The sequence below is a fragment of the Notechis scutatus genome, chromosome 4, assembly GCF_049901735.1.
Source record: "Notechis scutatus isolate UNSWTSFEM ecotype Mainland chromosome 4, rNotScu1.2, whole genome shotgun sequence".
Taxonomy (NCBI): domain Eukaryota; kingdom Metazoa; phylum Chordata; class Lepidosauria; order Squamata; family Elapidae; genus Notechis; species Notechis scutatus.
This window is the reverse complement of record NC_142012.1, coordinates 9,421,749-9,436,201: the sequence shown is the minus strand read 5'-3', so window position 1 is coordinate 9,436,201 and position 14,453 is coordinate 9,421,749. Positions and strand designations below refer to the sequence as shown.

The 14,453-nt window shown below is 46.7% G+C and overlaps 1 protein-coding gene and 1 long non-coding RNA gene across 4 annotated transcripts in view; one reads left to right on the top strand and one right to left on the bottom strand.

Moving 5' to 3' along the window:
* The window catches only part of SHROOM3 (shroom family member 3), a 178,205-nt gene that overhangs the window by 119,887 nt on the left and 43,865 nt on the right, over positions 1-14,453 (bottom strand). Inside the window, exon 1 of one of the 2 annotated variants that reach the window (XM_087962742.1) lies at positions 167-323. The exons of the other annotated variant lie outside the window; for it this stretch is intronic. The gene's annotated coding sequence lies outside the window, so the exon portion shown is untranslated. Of the gene's footprint in view, positions 1-166; positions 324-14,453 lie in introns of those variants that run through there. 2 annotated transcript variants of the gene reach the window in all.
* LOC148130649 (uncharacterized) overlaps positions 1-14,453 on the top strand; it is a 76,935-nt gene that overhangs the window by 31,999 nt on the left and 30,483 nt on the right. The window lies entirely within an intron of this gene.

Here is a 14,453-nt window from a genome sequence, read left to right as displayed (position 1 = left end):
ATTTGTACTTCGCCTATAAAGCCAGTTATGACCCCTACATGACCCCACGGGAGTCTGACAACAATAAAATACATGTTCTTACACAGGAACAGGAAGCTCAAGTGCAGAGCCCAAGAGAAGGTATAAAAACCCACCCACTCTGAACTCCCTGTAGTCAGAATCACACCTGCTTGGTGGTTCTGCTTCATCAATAAATGGGCCCTCTTTTCAATCAGCCTCCAGACTCCATTTTGTCTCCTGTGCCTTTCTCCCAGATTGGAATTGAACCAGATGGATATTTCTTCACACATGGCGGAGGAGGTGACTTTGTTCCTGCACCAAGCAAGGGTGTGGACACGATAGCGAAACCTTCCTCTTGCAGCTGTAAGATTTTATGATCCCTGCATCTTTCCTTATTTTTATGACTCGGCCTGTTTTTTTATGATAAGAGAAAGCAGTTATTTTTATGGCGCAGCTTTTTCTCACAAAGAGCTGCAGAATGTAATGTTTACATTGGGGATCGCCAAATCCCGGGTCCGTGGACCGGCAATGGTCTGTGGCATGCCAGAAACTGGGCCACGCAAACAAGGAAAGCATCGTGGGTGCAGCATGAAACACTCCACTGTGTCCACGGAAAAACCCCACGGAACCCGTCCGGCCCAAAGTTGGGGCTGGTTAAATGGTCAGGTACTTAGCAGCGTTAATTAGTTCTTAGAAAAGGGCAAGATCCCTGGTACGGGATCAAAAGTCAGGCCCTTGGAAACTGGCAGGGACTTAAGACAGCTGTAATGTTCTTAGAGCAGGGGTGTCAAACTCAAGGCCTGCGGGAAGCATCCAGCCCACCGGGTGCTTAGATCTGGCTCGCGGGGTTGCACTAGAGACAGTGAAAGACCAGCCCATGGGGCCTCTGCCAGGGAAAACGGAGCTTGGGAGGGATGCAAGCTTCGTTTTTGCTGACAGGTTGCAGAAGGCCACCGCAGCCAAAAACGGAGCTCCCACACTCCGTTTTCCCTGGCAGTGGGTTGCAGGAGGCCGTTGCAGACGAAAATGGAACTTGGGAGCCCATTTTCACTGGCAGAGGGTTCGGGCGATCCTAGGCGCCCCTGGCACGAGTGATGTTGAGCTGGCCACGTCCTCCTGTCCCCCCCACCCCGAGGTCAAGCACAACCCTGACCTGGCCCTCAATGAAATCGAGTTTGACACCCCTGTTCTAGAGTTCCCATAGCCGCCATTTGTATCCTTCTGAGGCGGCTTCCAACAATCAAAGTCAAGGGGGGAGGAGCCAGATTCGCTTAATGGCAGCATGATTCGTTTAACAACCGCAGCAATACGCTTAACAACTGTGGCGAGAAAGGTCTAAAACAGGGCAAAACTCATTTAACAACCTAACAACCTGCTTGGCCATTTGAAATGTGAGGCTCAATTATGGTCATAGGGCTACCTGTACCTTGCTGGAGTCCTAGAACAGAAAGCGAAGTCATCTCCACATAGGAAGATTGTTTTCCTCGAAGAATATTTGACGGGCCAAGCAGGAAGTGGGAGAACCAGTTCCAGGCGGGGTAACTTCTCCAAACTGATCCCTTCATTTGTAATGGTTCATTACTTAAAAGAAAGCAATGCCATTAAATCCACTGACCTGAAGTTGGGGAAAAGCATACCTATGGAGAAATAAAAAAACTCCAGCGCTCATAGCTATTACCACTCCTCACAAGGTGGAGCTGTGTCCTTCCCACCGAGACATCCAAAGATGAACGAAAACACAAAGGTTGTAGCAGTGGTGGGATTCAAAAATTTTTTACTACAGGTTCTGTGGGTGTGGCATGGCTTGGTGGGCTTGGCTTGGTGGGCATGGCAGGGGAAGGATGCTGCAAAATCCCCATTCCCTCCCCATTCCTGGCAGAAAGTAACTGCAAAATCCCCATTCCTGTTGTGGTTAGCCGGCAGCAGGTGCGGATGGCTGAGGAGAGCGAGGACTCAGATGAGGGGCCAGGACCATTAGAGAGTGGACTGCTGCCTTCAGAGATTGTCGGGGCTGGCAGCAGCGATGAGGAGGTTCCCGAGGAGCCTGTGCCAAGTGCGCATGAGCGCAGGATTGCTTGGAGGAAAGAGCAGCTACAACAGCACGGGCGACTCGGGAGTAAGGCTGCAAGGTAATGGCCCCTCCTTCAAGAAGATAAAAGCCAGCCGTGAAAGGAACGTATTTTGCAGAAAGCAAAGACGTTTTGAAACTCCAGCCTCGTGGACATTCCAGTATCCTGAGTTTGTATTTGAAGATTCTTATTTTGCACATTATTTCTTGTCTGTTATCTTTTGGCAAGTCTTGCACAGTTTGGGAAGACTTGTGCTTATCTCAGCTAATTATTTTGTAAAAGCATTACAAGGTTTCTATTCCTTTTGGATTGTGTTTGATTTGTTGGAAAAGGGTGTAGGTCAGAACAGTTACCTCCCCACCCCACTAACCTGCTTTCCAGCTCCATTCTCCTGTGCCGGGCAACCAAAGAAGACCCAGCCAATCAGCTGGGACTTGGGAGGCAGAGAATAGACGAGGGCGGGGCCAGCCAGAGGTGGTATTTGCTAGTTCTCCGAACTCAAAATTTCTTCTACCGGTTCTCCAGAAACTGTCAGAACCTGCTGAATAACACCTCTGGGTTGCAGTGAATTAGCCAACATGTGGACTATCTGAGTGCCCACTGCAAATATATGAATCTGGCTCTTTGAGGTGTCAACAGAATGAGAGGTTGGAAGGGACCTTGGAAGTCTTCGAGTCCAACTGAGCTCAAGGAGGAGACCCTATGCCATTTCAGGCCAATGGTTGTTCAATCTCTTGTTAAAAACCTCCAGTGATGGAACACCCACAATTTCTGGAGACAAATTGTTCCACTGATTAATTGTTCTAGCTGTCAGGAAATTTCTCCTGGATCTCTCTTTAATGATCTTCCAGCCATTACTCTTTGCCCTGCCCTCTGGTGCTTTTACAGCAGGGGTCACCAACCTTTTGGACCTTAGGGACCACCAAACTCATAATTTTAAATCCTGTGCACCAGAGACCCTGGGAAAATCCCCAAAAAAGTCTGCAGGAAAATTCCTCACCCCGTTTTCCTACCGATCGATTATTTATTTGGGATTGCAGGATACTGTTTCCAGCTCCGTTCTCAGGGAGGGAAAGAGAGAGAAAGAGAGAGAGAGAGACTTTTGGTTTCATGCAAGGAAAGCAGCAGAAGTCTTTCTTTCTCTCTCCCAAACTCCACCGGAAACGAGTCTTTGTGAAACTTGTCATGCCGGTGCAGCCTCTTAGAGCAGGAGGCCTTGCAGGGTCCCAAAGACAGATTTCTGGCGGAGTTTGGGGGAGAGAAAGAAAGACTTTTGCTGCTTTCCTTACATGCAGCCAAAAGCAGAAGAAGAAAGAAGCAGAAAGAAGCAACCCGGTGGCCAGGCCAGGCAGGTGGGGCAAGTGGGGTCCCTCCCTCCTCCCTTTCCCTCCTCCCCTCACTACCTCATGTTGTTCGCAAAGCAAGCGATGCAAATCTTGTGTTCCCATGGCCCATGTGGGTGGTGCAGCCTTGTGTTCCCATGCAGCCTGGATTAATTGCTTTGGGGGTGACATTTCTTCCCATGCAGCCTGGATTAATTGCTTTGGGGGTGACATTTCTCTAAGGACCACCAAAATTTTCTCACGGACCACCAGTGGTCCCTGGCCCACTGGTTGGTGACCACTGCTTTAGAGAATAGGTTGACCCTCTCTTCTGTTTCCAGAAGCTTCCTCCAATATCAGGAGATGTCTAGTTTAATGAAAAGAAGGTAGTCCTTCTTTTTATTAAACCAGGCATACTCAGTTTCTGCAACCGTTCATCATGTTTTAGCCTCCAGCCCCCTAATCATCTTGGTTGCTCTTCTCTGCACACTTCAATGAGTCGAAAATAAAAGCCAACCTAGAAATATATATTTAATAACCGTGACTTGCTCGTTGCTTCCTATTCTTCCCTCGCACCCTCAGCCCGTCGCTAATCTAAGACATCAGCACAAAGGGGCACCCATTCCCCCCTCCGTTTCCGCTTGCAACCAGGTGGGATCAGTTCACAACCAAAGTGAGCTTTGTATCGTTTGTGTAAAAGGCTGACATGGCCAGGAGCTTCTTGAATGAGCTTGTTTACAATCTTTGATGGTCGCTCAAAGTCCAGCAATCTGCCTGCATCCTCCAGCTGCTTGTAAAACTGGCATAAAACTCACACGCACAGTCGGAGGCAGAGAGGCCATTCAAAAACTTATTTTTAACCCCACGGGACTCCAATGCTGAGAAAAGCAGAGATACTACAGGTAGTAGTCCTTGACTTACAACAGTTCATTCAGTGAGCGTTCAAAGCACTGGTGGGATTCAAAAAATTTTTAATACCAGTTCTGTGGGCATGGCTTAGTGGGGGTGATCAGGGGAAGGATACTGTAAAATCCCCTTCCCTCCCCACCCCACTAGCCTGCTTTCCAGCTCCGTTCTCCTGTGCAGGGCAACCAAAGAAGACCCAGCCGATCAGCTGGGGACTCAATGGGAGGCAGAGAATAGATGGGGTTAGCGGGGCCAGTCAGAGGTGGTATTTGCCGGTTCTCCAAATTGCTCCAAATTTCCACTAACGGTTCTCCAGAACTGGTCAGAACCTGCTGAATACCACCTCTGGTTCAAAGGTACAACGGCACTATATAAACAGAGCCATGGAATCAAGATCCCAGGAAGTATTACTACAGTTTTATAAAGCCTGAGTAAGGCCACACCTGAAATACTGAAAACTAATTTTGGTCACCATACTATAAAAAAGATGCTGAGACTTCGGAAAAAGTTCAGAGAAGAGCAACTAAGATGATCAAAGGCCTGGAGACCAAAACATACAAAGAATGGTTGCAGAATTTGGGTTTGGCTAGTCTAGAGAAAAGAATGACTAGAGGGGACACGATAGCAGTCTTCCAGTATTTGAGGTGCTGTCACAAAGAAGAGGGGTGGGTCAAGCTATCCTCCAAAGCACCTGAGGGCAGGACAAGAAACAATAGCTGGGAACTAATCGAGGAGAGAAGCAACCTGGAATTAAGGAGAAACTTTCTGATAGTGAGGACAATTAACCAGTGGAACAGCTTTGCCTTCAGATGTCGTGGGTGCTCCATCCCAGGAGGCTTTTAAGAAGAGTCTAGAGACAGTCACCTATCTGAAATGGGTTTAAGCTCTCCTGCTTGGCAGGGGGCTGGACTAGAAGACCTCCAAGGTCCCTTCCAGCTCATTCATTCATTTAATCATTGCAGTTGCTAAGCAAATCCAGATTTCCCCGCTGACTCTGCTTGTCGGAAGCCATCTGGGAAGAAACATAAGTGGTGATCACATACCCCGGGAATGCTGCAAATACATGCCAGTTTGACAAGCATCTGAATTTGGATCATGTGTCAGGATTCTGGCAGTTACCCCCATTTAAATCATGAGTCTCGAGCCAAACTTCCAAAACTTTAAAAGGATTTATTGGGAGTTAAAATGCCCGGCACTGCCTGAGTGTAGCCGACTCTGAGACACATAATTCATGGTCACCTTTGACCCTGGTTTTCCCCCACTGCCTGGGTGTATCGTAATTCATATTCTCCAATGGGACACATCCATAGCCAAGAGTCATCAATCGTGCTCTCCAGTTAGAATTTTGCGAGGCAGGAACTTCAGTCACCTAGTTACCATCTTTAAAAACATTTATGGACTGCAGTTTCGGTTGCAAGCTGTCGCACTGCTCCCCCCTCCCTTTCTATTGGCAACTCTAAAAAGACCATAGAAATATTTTATGAGTTGACATCGTGTGTCCATGAGGACACTGCAAGAGTCGTGTGAAAAATGGTCGTAAGTCACTTTTTTCACTGCCGTTGTAACAGCAGACAGTCACTAAACAAATAAACTAATATGTCAAGGACTAGCTGTGGCGTGCGATCTGCCCTTGAAACCCATCTAGCCATGAGGGTTGATGCCAACCATGGCTTCACCGTTGAACCTCAGTGGCTCAGTGGTTAGAGTGCAGTACTGCAGGCTACTTCTGCTGCCTGCCGGCTGCCTGCAATTTGGCAGTTCAAATCCCACCAGGCTCAAGGTTGACTGAGCCTTCCAACTTTCTCAGGTGGGTAAAATGAGGACCCGGATTGTTGGGGGCAGGAGGCTGACTCTGTAAAACCGCTTAGAGAGGGCTGGAAAGCACTGTGAAGCGGTATATAAGTCTAAGTGCTACGGCTATTGCTTAGTGGGTGAAAACCGTGCTGTGTTTTGATTAGCAACATTAATTATCGCCATTATCACCATGGTTGTCACCTCTGGGACAACCATGACCTGGATGACTGAGAATCTCCATAGATATTTGATCAAATCTGACAGCACTGAAAGTTTTTGTATGAACTGATTTAAAGGGACAGAATTTATACCAAGGAGGGGGCTGAGCAACCTGCAAGCCTGGCTGTCACTCAAGAGTCAAACATTGATTGCATAAAGAGTTCTCCGCAGTTCCGGAGTAGTTTAGCTACTCCAGGTGTGTCTACAAATTATTATTATTATGATGATCAGAAGAAGCCCCTGAGCTTCTTTTGAGGCAGTTGAACAGGTGCCTAAGATAATTATTACCGTGTTGGTAGTTTCTACTGAGGAAGCTTTTCTCTTTCTTTCTTTCTTTCTTTTTTCTTTTTAATTCATCCAGCCCTTTTTTCTCTCCTTGCATTTTTGCAGCAAGGAATCCCGGAGATTAAGGCAGATAGTGGGGGGGAAATCTGTCAAATGTAATTGCCCGGGGAAACAATGGCAACCAGAACGAATTAATCTTTTAAAGAGCTTATAAAGTTTCATGTGGGATATTACCAAATGTCTCTCAATTAGCCAATTAAAACATCACTTGTCTTTTTCGAGATGCACGCCATGCAGACGGTTTTGCATGATTGTCTTTCTGGAAGAGAAATCCTTTAAAGTTTTAAATGCGGGTTGAAAAGGAAGGAGGCGAGATGGGGCTGAGTGAAAATGGATCCAACCCCCCTTCCTGTACTACCTGTGTTTCCCCGAAAATAAGACGAGATCTTGTTTTATTTTGGGTCCCAAAATAAGCCCTAGGGCTTATTTTCAGGGGATGTCTTATTTTTTTCCTCCTTCTACAGGAGGCCCACTTCTTCTGCATGCTCATGGCGGGGCAAGAAGCCACGTCGCATGCCAGCACCACCGCCGTGAGGGAGAGGGGGGGTGGAACTGCCCCATGCACTCCACACTGGCTTACGTCAGGGCCCCCCCGCAGCCAGGCCACCCATGCCCTGACACCTGCCTTGCCTTGCGGCCACGGCACCAACACACTGCTCAGCCTCCTGCTCCGTTGTGGCCGTGAGCAAGGAGAAGTGGGCCGGAAGCCAAGGGGGCTCCTGTTGCACATGGATTTTTGGGTTGCTGCCGCGAAGCAGGTATCAGGGCATGGATGGTCTGGCTGTGGGGGCCCTAAGATAAGCTGGTGGGCAGCTCCACCACCATCCCACCTCGCCTTGTGGCCGCAGCACCACGAACAACCAGAAGGAATGGCCGACTGGCTGGCTGTGCAGGCTCTTAAGTAGGGCTTATTTTGGGGGGTAGGACTTATATTAGGCACAAATGTGAAAACATGTTAGGGCTTATTTTTGGGATAGGTCTGTATCTGGCCAACATTCATATATCCCATGTCAGCCTCTGCAACCAAAGAACTTAAGTCTTCTGGTAAAAGTAACACCGACAAGAATGCAGAATGGAAACCATAATACAGATAATCCTTCACTTAAAATGACTTGTTTAGTGACCGTTCAAAGTTACAAAGGCACTGAAAAAAAGTAACTTAGGACCGTTTTTCACACTTATGACTGTTGCAGCATCCCCATGGTCACATGATCAGAATTCAGGTCCAGGTAGCCCTCGACGTACGGCCACAATGTAGCCTAGAATTGATGTTGCTAAGTCTGACATGTGTTAAGTGAGTTTTGCCCCATCTTATGACTCTCCTTGCCACGTTTGTTAAGTGAATCACTGCCGTTGTCTAATTAGTAACACGGTTGTTCGGTGAATCTGGTTTCCCTGTGGACTTTGCTTGTCAGAAGGTCGCAAAAGATGATCATGTGACCCCAGGACACTGCAACCGTCATAGATGTGAGTCAGTTGTCAAGCATCTGAACGTAAATCAGGTAGCTATGGGGATGCTGCAATGGTTGTAAGTGTGAAAAATGGTCATAAATCACATTTTTCAGTGCCATTTTAACTTCAGACAGTCACTAAGCGAACTGTTGTAAGTCGAGGGCAACCTGTACTTGGCAACGGATTCATATTTATGACGGTTGCGGTGTCCAGGAATCTTGGGATGACTTTGCGCGACCTTCTGACAGGCAATGGGGAAGCCAAATTCACTCGACTACTGTGTTACTAAGTTAACAAATGCAGTGATTCACTTAACAACTGTGGGAAGAAAGGTCGTAAAATGGGGCAAAAGTCAACTGTCTCGCTTATCAACAGGAATTTTGGGGTCAATTGTGGTCGTAAGTTGAGGATGACCCGTAATGGTTTTTGTGCACTTTTTTTAATCCTTCGCCAAGATTTTGTACCATCTCTTTCTTTTGGTTTCTACCAACATGTTTCTCTGTGGCTACTTAGAAGGCCCATTTCTTGAAGCACCTTCCTTTTTATGGATGTTATTCTGGGTTATCGTCAGGCCAAAGGTATCGAAACAGTAGGAAGTTCAATGTCAAGATTCGGGTTAATGTCAGCGTTCCAACTAACCAACCTCCAAACCAATAAACTCTGAGACAAGTATTTCCTCAAAGTCCCATTTTATTAGAGTTGTCCTATTGGCACATCTGGGAAAACCTGAATCTGAGTATTCCGGGTTTCCCCTTCCCAAAAATAATTCAAAGATCCATCCCCTGCACCCATCCGTCCATCTCATGGTCCAATCAAACATCGTCCCAACTGGAGACATTCCTCTAGACAGTCCTCTCCAGGTGCAGGGCAACATGTCCTTGACTCTGTGAAAAAATGTTGTTGAGTCTAATCTTCCATCTCTCTATGAAATCCCACCTCCCAAATTCCCAGGCACTGAATGTGGCAGCCTCGAAGCTTCCAAGTAAATGTGGCTTCCAAGGCTGACACTCAACTCAAGAAAAAAAACCTCCCAAGCAGTCAGGTAAACAATGGGAAAACAGGCTGACAAAGCCCAGATGAGGTCATTTACAATCATCTGGGCAAAAGGTTAAGATGAAGTCACCAAGTTGAAGTTGACTCCCGGTGACTTCAAGGACATGCCCATGAGGCTTTCTCCACTGTTGTTCGTTGGAACAATAAAACGTTCTACTTTTGTGCTAAGGGACAACTTGTTCTCAAATCGACAATTGGAATGGTCCTGCAAGAAAAACATTTATGTTCTGCTTCCATCTCCATCTGAGTATCTGGCATACGACACCTAAATCAGAGGTGCCCAACTTTGGCAATTTTGTGACCCGTGGACTTCAACTCCCAGAATACCTCAGCCAACATGGCTGACTGGGGAATTCTGGGAGTTGAGGTCCACAGGTCTTAAAGTTGCCAAGCTTGGACGTGCCTGTTCTAAATGATGGATTAATGAACTTCTTCCACCGTAACCAATGCCGATGCAAAACAATCGCACTACAGCTTGTAAGGCTGGGTTGATGGACCTGACGCCAGGGCAGAATTCTAAAAAATTACCCTGTTTCCCCATAAATACAACCTACCCTGAAAGTAAGTCCTAGCTTGATTTTTATACATGTGCCCAAAATAAGCCCTACCCCCTCCCAAAATAAGCCTTAATTAAGATCCCTCCCACTCCAGAGCAACCAGGTAAAAATTAAGCTAGGGTGGGGATGGAGCTGCCCTACTACTTACCTTTAGACAGTTGTAGCCAGGCCTCGCACACCCCGACACCTGCCTCATCGGCCCATTTCTTCTGCAGCTGGCAAGGCTGGCAAGGCTTTCCTGAAGGCCTCTGTAGCTGATGACAAAGCTCTGGATCGATCCAGAACTCTGTTATCGGCTGCAGAGGCCTTCAGGAAAGCCTTGCCAGCCTTGCCAGCCGCAGAAGAAGCAGTTCCTGAAGGCTTCTGACAGCAAAAAGGAGGCAGGGATGACGTGCACAAGTGAGGTTAGTCAGTGGATGACATCCCCCCAAAATAAGACCTGGTACCTTTTTTGGTGGCAAAAAAAATATAAGACAGGGTCTTATTTTCGGCGAAACAAGTACTAGCTGAATAAGAAGCAGAGAATGAGAATCGTCGGTCATGTATTAATAGCTGACTGTTTAACATCTTTGTTCTGTGTGGTCCTGGGTGCTCTCTGAGATTGGTCATTTTCTTACAGACGTTTCATTACCCAACTAGGTAACATCATCCATGCTGGAAGGGAATGGGGTTTGCTTTCTGTTTGTATACAAGTGGCTTGCCCTGTCTTTCTTGGCAATTTCTTGATTTGGCTGTTGTTTACTGTTTGATCGTTTGTCTGATTTGGTAGTTGCTTGCTTGGGGTATTGTTTATTGCCTGATTGGTTTTCTGGCATTAATCTTGGGTGTTAATCTTGGCTTATCTGAGATTGTTAGATTGTTACCTGATTGGGTAATGAAATCTCTGCCAATAAACCACCAAGCTCAGAGAGCACCCAGGGATTATAATGAGAGTGAGTGACGGTATCAGGGAAGTCCTACCTTAGCACTTGGCCACCACAGGTGCCCCCAACATGAGTCCTATACTATGCCCATCCTGGCCACGCCCCACATGCCCCCCCAGCCCTGCGTGATTAAACACAACCCTAATACGGCCCTCAATGAAATAAAATTTGACACCCGTTTTGAGGGCAGCAATTGCTGGATTCAGCTGCCATCATGCATCACTTACAGGCAGGAAAAAAAACCTTACTCTTCTCCTTAATAAAGCAGGTTGGATAATTGTACATGGCTGCCTGGAACTGGGGAGATGGGTGTTGTTAAGCACCTGTCTGAATCCCTGATTGCAATGACCTATTTTAGCACACAAGTCTAGAACTCTTTGGGGAGAGCATCAAACCTGTCCTGTGTCCCAAAATATCCCGGTGGACAGGTGGTAGAAACGAAGGAGAAGCAAGGGAAGATGAAGAGAGCCTGCTGGGCTATAAGGAACACTCCTTCCCCTTTCACTCTGCTCACCTCGATGATAACGTCTACAATCTGTCAATCGGGCTGTTGACAGAGGTGGTCTTCAGCAGGTTCTGACTAGTTCTGGAGAACCGGTAGCGGAAATTTTGAGTAGTTCGGAGAACCGGCCAATCCCACCTCTGACTGGCCCTGCCCCCATCTCTTCTCTGCCTCCCATTAAGTCCCAGCTGATTGGCTGGATCTTCTTTGGTTGTCTTGTACAAGAGAACAGAGCTGGAAAGCAGGTTAGTGGGGTGGAGAGGGAATGGGGATTTTGCAGTAACTTCCCCTGCCACGCCCACCAAGCCACACCATGGCCACCAAGCCACGTCCACTGAGCCATGCTTACAGAACCAGTAGTAAAAATATTTTGAATCCCACCACTGGTCTAGCGTTCTTCTGATACAGGCTTACAACCACAAGTTCAGCCCAAAACATTTGCTGCTAAGCGAAAACATTGCTTAAGTGAGTTTTTCCCCACCACATTTCTTTCTTTCCACAGTTGTTAAGTGACTCACCGCCGTTGTTAAGTTAGTAACCCACCCGGCTGTTAAGTGAATCTGGCTTCCCCATTGTCAGAAGGTCACCAAAATCTGTTCACCTGAGCCTGGGATGCCGCAACCGTCATAAATATGAGCCAGTTGGCCACAGGTCCCAGTTTCGATCACGTGACCATGGAAATGCCGCAACCGTCATTGTAAGGGTGAAAAAGGGTTGTAAGTCCCTTTTTTTTTGGTGCCGTTGTAACTTCAAACAGCCACTGAGTGAACTGTTGTAAGTCAAGGACTACCTGTATAACACTAAACTCATTTTCAGAACTAGCCTGGTCCAGGTTGAAACCGTAGAGGATTGCACTGTAGAGAGGAAAATAAGGTGAAATAAGGCTTCATCCCATCCATAATATCAGCCTCCTGAGTTAATCAATACTATAAAATCTGGCCATACGAAACCCCTCTGCAGCTGTCACCTTCTGAATCTGGAGCACAGACATATACAGGTAGAATTCAGTGACAGGACAGCTGTTGCCCCATTTTACGGCCTTTCTTGCCATAGCTGTTAAGCGGGGTGGGATTCAACCAGTGTTACTACCAGTTTGGTGATTATGTTTTGCTGTGCGTGCATGTAAAAAAACCTTAAGCTGTGCCACCCGGACAGCTGAAAAGCGCTCCGCACAGGTGCACGACGTTTGAAAAGCCTCTTCTTTCCTGCTTTTTCAACCTCAGCTGTGCCGCGCAAAGCGGCTGAGGTTTAAAAAGCAAGAAATAAAGGACAGGTAAGAGCCCAGGTGGGCGGGTGGGCCAAACAGCAGCAAACACAGAACCGGTTCGATGTCTGTTGCTCTTCATAACTACCGCTTCTATAGAACTGGGCAGAACCAGTAGCATCCCACCCTGCCATTAAGTGAATCACTGCAGTTGTTCAGTTAACAACACGGTTGTGAAGTGAATCTGGCTTCCCCATTGACTTTACTTGTCAGAAGGTCATAAAAGGGGATCCCATGACCTATGGCGTGTTTGAAATTTTTTTTTTTTACCACCGGTTCGGTGGGCGTGGCTTGGTGGGCGTGCTTTGCGTGCATGCACACACTTTGCACACACGTGTGCACCAAACATGCACTTTGCACAGGTGCAGAGGCGTTTTGAGTCACCTCCTGCAATCCTGCACTCTCCCTGTTGCTTCAGCAGCTGCCGCGCGGCAATTGCTGGGCCACGCAAAGCAGCTGCGCTTCAAAAACAGGACATAAAAGTTAGTATGGGACCCAGGCGGGCAGGTGGGCCCAACATCAGAGCATTGGAGAGAACCATTTCGGTGTCCGCTGCTCATTGGCGCAACCGGCTCGGCAGAACCGGGCCAAACCGGTAGAATACCACCACTGCACATGACTCTGGGGTATAATCTGTCATAAATATGAGTCCGTTTCCAAGAGTCCAAATTTTAATCATGTGATTGTGGGACACTGCAACAATCATAAGTGTGAAAACCAATCATAAGTCATTAAATGGATGCAAGGAGTACCTCTGTAAGGCTGAAGAAATAACTGAATGGAATGCCATTTTTTTTTTCCTGCTCTTTGGCTGGCAATGAGTGACCAAGGAATTTCAGACCTGACCTTGGAAGCATCTAGAAGCACCCAGGATACATGGGTGGAGAGCCAGTTTGGCCTAGTGGTTAAGGTACCAACCTAGAAACTGGGAGGTGTGAGCTCAAGTCCAGGTGCCTTAAGGCCCGAAAGCCTGCTGGGTGACTTTTGGCCAGTCACTCTCTCTCTCTCAACCCAACCTTTACCTCACAAGATTGATGCTGTTGGGAAAATAAGAGGAGGAAAGTATTTTGGATACGTCCGCTCGCTGCCTTGAGTTATTTATAAGTATAAATGGATGCCAACACAAACATAAAAGAAATTCCATTTCATTCCTTATTGTCCGCACAAGGCGAAGATATATGATGTCATCTGGAAAAGGAACTATTTTATGTGGGAAATTAAACATGTATGTGGAAAGTTCAGAATTGTCCTAAGGGAGGATGACCTCTTTGCCCAACCCAGTGACAGAGTAGTGAGTAGTAAACTACTTTTTCCAAGGTTTTTTTATTACAGCATAATTTGTCACTGGCAGTGAATGACAATAGCAGTTCATTGACAGGCAAAAAAGATGCCTCATTGGTTATTTGGATGTCTTTTTCATTATTGTTATGATTGTTGTTGTTGTTATTATTATTATTATTATTATTAACACTATTTCATCCCAGTTATTAAGATGTTGTTCACGGAGGTTATCCATGGAGCCATGCAGGCTCTGTCCCTTTTTGAGTGGGTACGCAACAACACAAACAAAATAAAAAGGGTTGGTTGGGATTCAGCCAGTTCCTACCAATTTGGGAGAACCGTCTGTTAACTTTCTGAGCAGTTTGGTGAACTGGTTGTTGGAAGAAATCATTAGGGGCAGAGAACCGGTTGTTAAAATTATTTGAATCCCATAACTTGGGGCTCCTACCACAATGCTACTTTCGCCATTCTGCCCTTCCTCCTATCGATGTCACTAGTTGAAAATCTCCTTTTAGACAGGGATCTCCAAATCCGGCGACTTTTAAGACTTGTAGACTTCAATTCCCAGAATTCCTCAGGAGAATTCTCAGAATTGTAGCCCATAAGCCTTAAAGTTGCAATGTTTTTAGAGACAGAAAGACAGAATGTTCAGTTGGGATGGGGAAGAGAGGCATAACATAAAAGGAATGAAAGAGAAAGAAAGAAAGAAAGAAAGAAAGAAAGAAGGAAGGAAGGAAGGAAGGAAGGAAGAAGGAAGGAAGGAAGG